The sequence below is a fragment of the Herpailurus yagouaroundi genome, unplaced genomic scaffold, assembly GCF_014898765.1.
Source record: "Herpailurus yagouaroundi ecotype Mexico unplaced genomic scaffold, PumYag 28, whole genome shotgun sequence".
Taxonomy (NCBI): Eukaryota; Metazoa; Chordata; class Mammalia; order Carnivora; family Felidae; genus Herpailurus; species Herpailurus yagouaroundi.
Window position 1 is genome coordinate 6,998,286 of NW_024412376.1, and position 8,940 is coordinate 7,007,225.

Sequence of the window (8,940 nt, forward strand, 5' to 3'; positions counted from 1 at the left end):
ATTAGCAGGAAGAGGGGTGGTAGTGTCTGTATTGTGGATGCTTTTGCAAAGAGTTTGTTTCTGTGATGATGAAGCTGGAGAGGCAATGGCCTTATTTTCTTTGGGACACAGCTCCTTATATCTTGTTGGGATGAGGCAAGAGTGGAAGTTAGAAGCGTTATTTGGGAACAGTAAAGAGGCAAGGGAAAGGAACTACTGATCATTGTGCACTGTTAGGTAGAGAAAGTCTGGCATTGGGCCAGGGAGGCATTATAAATTAGCAACAGCCTTTTGGAAGTCATGGATTTTATTCTCCTGCAACATGGAGATCCTGGTCCAATCATCCTAAATGATACAAGACTCTTCTGTCCCTGAGACTTCTGGGAAAAAAAGTTCCAGAGCCACATGTCTATAGACTATGTCCAGACTCGTCATTTTGCAGGTGGCCGACGGAATTCCTTAGCTAGAGAGTGGGCTGACCAGGAGGAGACCCAGCTCAGAACGGAGTTCCTTCAACCTTTTCACCCAAGTAAAGATGGAGGAGGATGGACAAGTCCTCCAAGCATGTCATGGCCCAAAACCTCTCTTAGTAAGTGTTACATGTGTGATTTTTAGTGTTTAATGTTAAAAAGTCATCCACGTTTTGCATGTTCGGTCACAACACACTTGTGTTTTAATATAAAAACAATCCTTTAAATTACCATCAGGAAAAACACAAAGGAACGAGCATGTTTCTTAGTTCTTTCAATTAGAGGCAGAAACACTTTTGAGTCCAGTGTTTGGAACTCTGGGTTACAAGGGCAGGAGGTAGCTTATCACTGCCAGTGGACAGATCCTTTTTGCTTTCTGACAGCTGCGAAAAATGGTCCAGTTTTTCACTAATTTTCAAGGTGGATCAGGGTGGTTAGCTCAGTTGAGATGTCCTGAAACCTCTTCCTCACTGAGAATGCCTGCAGATGGCACATTCAGGGTGTATACCCGTGCCTGGATGGGAATCATCAGGCTTGCATGTCGCAGTTTGGCCTCCTCTGTGCACAGGAAACTGCGTTGTGTTCACCCAGGGCCAGGCAGGGTGACTAGCCCATGGCCACCTAAGTCCAAGAGCAAAGGCGCTCCATACACAAAGCCCGGCATTACTCCATATGGCCTCCTTGTCCATCCAGCCTTTTCCAGTGGCAAATATCATCTCTTAAGGAGAATCATGGAGATGAGGTTCATTCCACAGTCAGTCTCAGTCCTTGACTGCCCTTGTGGTCCGCTTCTTCATGCTGTGTTTGGAGATGTTTCCCAGAACTCAGAATTAAGATGCCTTAGCAAGTTCTAAAATGCTGTTGGCAATTGTCTTTTTATCTCCTGATCATGCACTTGGTTAGCGGGCTTTCAACATTCCATCTTTAAAATGGCATTGGGGTAGCCACTTCTCCACTACCATTTTCTTGACACAGTTGAAGTATGAGATGATGGGGATCCACTTGCTGCTTGGATCTGAGTTAGGATTTTGCCCAGTTCTTCATTGCCCCATTCTCCTTGGGGTTTGGTTTCTACTTCATGTGTTTCTTCCTAGCCCTGCTGTTTCTACTAGTCTGAGGCTTTAATCTCCCCACCTAGACTGCCTTAAACAGAGTAATCTGAACAAATAGGGATCAGCCCCATATGACATGGGAGCATTCCGTTAGCTGCTGCAGTGGGTACTCCATGTACGTTCCATGTTGGGTTCTTACACTTGGGTAGATTTATCTTTGGAATGTGACCTTACCAAGTCCAAGAAGACAGCACCCGTTCATTATTGTTCCACTATTATTGACTCTAAATAAAAACTGTACAGCAGCTGCTGATGGGGGTGGGGGGATGAGAGGAGGAAGAAAATCAGACAGATCCTTCGCCAGTGCCAGTCCCCTCAGTCAACGGAAGTAGCTGGCATTGTACAGGCCATTTGTATCTCCAAAACCCAGGGCTTCTGTGCACAGCAGGGATGGCATCGTCCCCTCCTCTTCTTCTTCCTTCTCCTCCTCTTCCTTCCCCTCCTCCCCCTCCTTTCTCGTCCTCCTCATTCTCCTCCCTCTTCTTCTCCTCTCCCTTCCTCTCCTCCCCCTTCCTCTCCTCCCCCTTCCTCTCTTCCCCCTCCCTCTCCTCCTCCCCCTTCCCCTCCTCCTCCTCCTCCCCCCTCCACCCTCCTTCTTCTTCTTCTTCTTCTTCTTCTTCTTCTTCTTCTTCTCTTTATAGAAAACTTGTTGCACTGAGTGGCAAAGAGCCCACAAATAACTGAGCTGTACATTGGAAATGGATCTGATGAGCCTTTTAATAGAAGAAAATCATCATTATTTCCCAAGAGTTCACAGTCCCATAATATTTTTATTAGCAGCCTCTCTTCTAAATAAAGTTCAGTGGATTGATTTTGGTTGGGTTTTCTCATTCTAAATATCTCCTTAAATTATGACCGTGGATATCGTCCCGTCATCACCATTGTTATTATTGTTATCAGCATCAGCAGCTCCATTGCTATATTTATGCCGCACTTAGAAAGCTCTCAGACACTTCAGGTATATTGCTTCATTTGTCCTCATAGCATATTTGTAAGGAAGGGAGGGGACCTATTAGAACTAAACACTGAGTACAGACTTCTCCTCTCTGTGCTTCTGTGAGGAAACCCCTCTTTAGGGTGTGGCCAGGAGAGCCCCCTTTGGCCAGGAGAGTCTTTTACCCCAACCTCGAGCAGAGGCGGATTGCCATAGTCTAATTTACAGCCACCCAGAGGCTGGGTACCTTTGAGGACTTGGCTTAGGGTAGAACAGAGGGTACTTACCTTGAGTGGCTGTGCAATGGGGGAAAACCCCTTGGGAGTCACAATGACCATCTGGCCCTGACTTGCCCCCTTGCCTTGCCTTGGCCCTCATTGGGTATGTGGGGCAACATCAATCATAGGGTCCCCAAAGCCCCCAATCCCAAGAGTGCAGCACCATGGAACAGTGGAAAGACACTGGCATAGGAGCCAGGAGATCTGAGTTTGAATCCTGATTCAGCCATCGATTAGCTTTGTTTCTTGAGCCAACCCCTTAGTGTTTTTGAGGCTTCATTTCCTCATTTATAAAAGGAGGGATATTAATACTTCCCTTCTGGATTTTGTGAGGACTTAATATGGTAACCTATATAGAAATGCCTAGCATGATGGATGGGACATAAACGTGCAATAAATGTTAGTTCCATTCTCCCTTTAATCTTCTCTCTTGGCGAAACCTAAACTGTCTGTCCAGTACGATTTTGAGAGCTGAAAGTGAACATAGAAAACAACATTTGGATACATTAGTCATTTTAATCAGTGCCTTGTCAAAAAGCATGTATTTTCTTACCTATGTTGAATAAAAGCTAGTAATCGGTAATCAGTGGATTTTAAAGCTTGTGTTAGAAACAATGCTGGGGGTGCATCTGGGTGGCTCAGTTGGTTCAGCCTCAAACTCTTGATTTCAGCTCAGGTCCTGATCTCAGGGTTGTGGGATCGAGCCCAGCATTGGGCTCTGTGCTGAGATTACTTGGGATTCTCTCCCTCTCTCTGCCCCTCCCAACCCCTTAAAAAAAAGAATACTGGACTAGAGAGCAGACAGCCTGGGCTTCATCCTTCTCCCCACCACTAGCCAGATGGAGGTCCTTGAGGAAATCACTTGGCATGTCTGGGTCTCAGTTTCCTGATCTGTAAAATGAAGAGCTTGAAATAGTTATCTGTGAGCTTCGCAGTCCTCTAATTTTATAAGAACTGATTTTTAGGGAAGAGGCCAAATGATGCGTGTGACCTTTTGTTCCTCCCATTTCCTGGGTTCCTTGTGCCCTGGGAAACCCCACTGGTTGGTCTCCGGATCAGTAGCAAGGAAGCCCAGCTAATTTGGGGGTGGTACCCATGCTGTGGGCACATTGCCTGGGAGGAAATGAGCAACCTCTGGAAGGCCAGGCAGCCCCCCAGACTCCACAGTGGCAGCTGATGTCTCAGACTCTGCTTCTATTTATTGGCCAACCCCAGCTTCCCTCTTCCCGCCTGCCTCCCTCACCTGCTCCGAGAGTCCTGGGTCTAGACTGATGGCAGCACAGGTGGCTGTGTCCAGAAGCCCAGCTGCTTGGATCTCTCGGGGCTGGGGAAGGCTGCTGGGGGGCTGGGTGCCGGACCCCTGTCTGCTGCATTGACCACATCTCCAGGCAAGCAGGGCGAGAGTCTTGGAGGATGAGTGGTTGGGGCATTTTCTCACACAGGCTTCCCTGCACACAAATGCACCAGGAAGAGCATAAAACACAGAGAAGACTTCCCTTTGCAGGATTCGCCCCATATGTTATTTTCTCTCTTTCACAGAGTAAAGCCCAGCTGCATTTCCAGTTTAATTCGATTACTTACAAGGGCAGCTCTGTATGCTTGGTGTTGCGAGGCTCTAATGGTGAATATGATTCTGTCTCTACTCTCCAAGGGCTGACAACTAGGGGGAGAGGTAGACAAACACACAATTAACTAGGATAACAAGGCAGACAGTCAGGAGTGCTTTTATAAAGTCACTAAATATTGTGGGAGAATAGTTCCAACTGGGAATGTCAAGTCTTTCGTCAAGTCTTCTGTTAGGAAGTAGTTCTCGATACGGACCTTAAATAATCAGTGGGGTCGCAATAAAAACAGAGTGGAGAGTGGGGAAGGGCATCTAGGATAGAGGGAATATTTCCAAGGAAGGCAGACTGGATGGGAAAGGGAATGCCAAGAGCGATTCCTTTATACAACTTGCAGCCTGTCCTGATGGTGCACGTACAGGGAGAAACCACAAAAACAACCTTCTTGCATTCCAGCGGGGGAGAAAGCAAGTGCTGCTTGGTGTGTACTCTTCCACAGGGTCTGGAAATACACAGATTCTTGACTGCACCTTCGATTTAGCTAGGGAAATAACAATGGCGGAGAGCAGGCTGTCAACGGCAGTATGAATGAAACCCTTACATGTAAATATCACTTTTTCAATCAATTTTGAAGACTCTTTATCCTTTGGAAGTAATATACGTGAAGGTGAAGCTGGAAAAAATTGGCATCTTTCTGACTCTTTTCTAGACTGTACCCATGCCAGGCATCACTAATCGAACCAGCACACCCTTTTCCTGAGCTGAGCTTGTCCTCAGAATGCCCAGGTGTTCCAGGTGGCCCCTGCCAATTGACTGGTTGTATTACGCCAGATGAATCCTGTTTGCCATTTTTTTTTCAAAAATTTTTTTAATGTTTATTTATTTTTGAGTGAGAGAGACACGGAGTGTGAGCAGGGGAGGGGCAGAGAGAGAGAGGGAGACACAGAATCCAAAGTAGGCTCCGGGCTCTGAGCAGTCAGCACAGAGCCTGATGCGGGGCTTGAACTCACGAATGGTGAGATCAGACCTGAGCAAAAGTTGGATGCTTAACTAGCTGAGTCACCCAGGTGCCCCTGCCATTTTTTGTTTTAAAATATTAATGACTCACTGCTATCTTAAATACTAGGTGCATTTTTGTGAAACCCAAAGACTGTCTGAAAGCAGGGAGAAATTTTTATAACATCCAGTGCAGTGAGAGTCTCAAAATATAAATGGAGTGGCTCATGAGACCACGAGACAAGGATAAAAGTATTCTCAGTCCTTTCTCCCAACATCCCTGTGGCCAAATGGTATAAATATGAAGTTCAAAGAGACAGAACATATGTGAGAAAGTATAATAAGGTATACATAAAAAATAACCATTGGCTTAGATCACTGGTTCTCAACCTGGATATACATCTGAATCTCTGGTTTATGGATAATGCAGATTCCTGGGCTTCGTTTTAGACAAAATCAGACTTTTCTGGTCTTGGAGCTTAGAAATGATCATGTCTACAAAACACTCAGTAATTCTTCTGCAGTATACCAGAGACCACTTTGAAGTTGAAGATTCCAACAATAGGAATGTTCTCGCCCTTGTTTGTGTCATTGGATAGTTGGCAAAAAATACCATACTCATTTGCCATGGCGGAGATACCTTATATTCCATGTTTATTCCAGGTACTGAAAGACTGTAGTCACTTGGTAAATGGAAATGAAGTCTCAATTTCCAAAGGGATTGGTCATTTGAATGAATGTGGGTCATGCTTTTTGGAGACCCATCTTCAGGGTGTATCTGAATGGTCATGCATCTACATTATTTGGTTTAAGAGGAATTGAGAGAGAAGAGTTGAGAGAAATTGGTTCATGTTGACCAAGAGGAGACTGTCCTGAAATTTCCGGTCAATGGTTGAGCCCCCTTGAGTTTCTGAACTCAAATACTATATATTGTGCATCTATTTGTACTGGGCATTTCACTAGGATCATACATACATTGTCTGATGCAGTCCTTCAAATAATCCTATGAAGGAGTTATTATTGTCCCCGGAAGAGGAAACCGAGGCTCAGAAAAGTTAAATAACTTGCCTTGGGTGATGATGCAGGATGTGGATGTGAGTCTTGAACCTAAGGCTGTCTAACTCCACATCTTTTATTCTTATTTAGAACACTCCACCTGCCGTTTCCAAGAAATATTCTGTTCTCTGAGATTGCTGGAGCCCAGACCATCATCAATGATGCAAACCTGAAGTCAGAGCTAAGAAGGGCCCCGATACACACACCAGTAGTGGTCTGTAAGACTCTCACCGGCTTGTTCTCACCGGCTTGATCAAAACCCACTGCTTATTACTGGCTCTTTTATTTGTCTACGTTTGTATGAATACAGTTTGTTAAACTGTACTAGGATTGTTCTTATGCCCAAACTTTGTATTTTTGAAAAGATACAAGACTGGGGCGCCTGGGTGGCGCAGTCGGTTAAGCGTCCGACTTCAGCCAGGTCACGATCTCGCGGTCCGTGAGTTCGAGCCCCGCGTCGGGCTCTGGGCTGATGGCTCAGAGCCTGGAGCCTGTTTCCGATTCTGTGTCTCCCTCTCTCTCTGCCCCTCGCCCGTTCATGCTCTGTCTCTCTCTGTCCCAAAAATAAATAAACGTTGAAAAAAAAATTTTAAAAAAAGAAAAGATACAAGGCTACAGACCATTATTGTTCCTAAAAACAAAAACAGCAATGTGATTCTTACATATGTGGAACATACGTAACTCAGATCCCCTACATTTGAGACTTACAGAAAGGAAGTATAGGGATTGGGGCCTCACTTGTTGACCTGGTGGGAGGGGGGTGGGCTAGGATAGGGCCACCCCCAATGTCTCCATCCAGGTGAGAGCACAAGACACCGGTGGGGGGGGGGCGGCAAGTTCTTTAGGGTCCCCCAGGGAAGCCAGCCTCTGAGCCTAGAACTCAAATCCCCTATGTTTCATGGAACAACCTGGATGTTCCTCCTATAAGTGCACATGGAGAGGACTGGCCCAGCACCCACTGCACTGACTGACCACCCAGCACTAAACAGTGGTCACAAGGCTTGGTTTCCAGGTAGCTCTTTTATCTTGGGCAAGTCATTTTACTCCTCTGGTCCTCAGTTTCCATGCAAATCTGTGCATAAAGGTCTCTCCTGGTTCTAAAAGGTCAGGATTCTGTAAAAAACATCAGCCATGGAGCTGGCAAAGAGATTGATGGGGACTTGTCAGGGGCATCATTGTCGCTGTCCTCACTAGTTGAGGGTGGGCAGAGGCTGGACGACCCTGCAGACCAGTGTCCTGAGGTTTCTCCTGTCCCCCTGACCTCATTGATCTGCCTCCTTCTTTGGCCCAAAGTTGTCAGACTCTTCTCTCCTTGGGAGACAGTCATAGTGGGTTCTAGCTCTATGTTCTTTGATGTTTCCTGTCAGAGTGACTTGAAATCCCAGATCTTCAAGTAGCCCCTTCACGCATAGCTTTTCTTTTCTTGGAAATGCTGATCCTCCATTGACACCCCACCCCTGCAGTGGAGTAGAGCTGCCTGGGCCACTTCCGTGACAGCAGGTCTACGCGAGTCACAGGGATTTGAAGCTGAAGGGACCTTCTCGAGCGTTGACTCCAACTCTTTTATTTCCTAGATGAGAATAAAAGGCCCCAAGAGGGGAAGTGACTCCACAACTCAAAGCCTCCCTGTTAGTGAAGGAATTGACGCCATGTTTTCAAATTTAGACCCCGAGTATAGTAATAAAACTGACCCTGTGGAACTGCTGTGAAGGTATTTGCACAAGATAATGCCTACGAAGGGCTCAAGTGTAGTTCTTGGCATGGAGAACCATTGGACACAGCTGTTCCCTCCCTTCCTAGAACTCAAATCCCCTGCTCCTCACCGTACTCACGTTCTCATAGAAGTCCTGTAAGTTAGGACGGGCAGATTTTATTATTCCTTTACTCCCCAGCACACCAAGGCATGCAGAAGCAAACCGAGCGGCCCACGTTTGATTACTGCCTTAGGGGTGCCGTCTGACTTGAGTCATGTTCTGTACTCAAGGAATGTTTGGGGTTGCTGCCCACTGGAACCCATCCCTCCTGACTCTTAATCCAGTGCTCTTTCCATTATACCGAGTGGATGGACGCGTGGGTGGGGACAAGCTACTTTGAAATGCTAGGAATACCAGCAGGGTGACAGATGTATAAGAACACATGGGGCCGCAATCCCTGTATATCTTAAGTCTGCCAGTGTGATTTTATTATCAAGCATTTATCAAGAGCTCCTATGTGCCAGGAGCTCTGCTTACTGCTGAGATGAATATAAAAATGAAGAAGATACAGACCCTGCCCTCAAGGAGCACTTAATTTGATAAGAGAGACAGACTGAGGCATACATAATTCAAATGTGAGGCAGATGGTCATCACTGACTACTTTAGACTTAGGGAAAGGAAGTATAGGGATTGGGGCCTCACTTGTTGACCTGGTGGGAAGGGGGTGGGCTAGGATAGGGCCACCCCCAAATGTCTCCATCCAGGTGAGAGCACAAGACACCTTGCAGGGGGTGGGGCGGAGGAAAAGTGCTTTAGGGCCTCCCAGGGAAGCCAGCCTCTGAGCTCTTTGGCCCCGAT

General features: G+C 46.4%; 1 long non-coding RNA gene across 1 annotated transcript; it reads left to right on the top strand.

The window, feature by feature from the left end:
- The first annotated feature begins 427 nt into the window (after window positions 1-427).
- On the top strand, window positions 428-6,711 carry LOC121020818 (uncharacterized). Its single transcript, XR_005786315.1, has 2 exons — window positions 428-568; window positions 6,478-6,711. It is a non-coding gene; the product is annotated as an uncharacterized LOC121020818 (long non-coding RNA).
- Window positions 6,712-8,940: the final 2,229 nt, after the last annotated feature.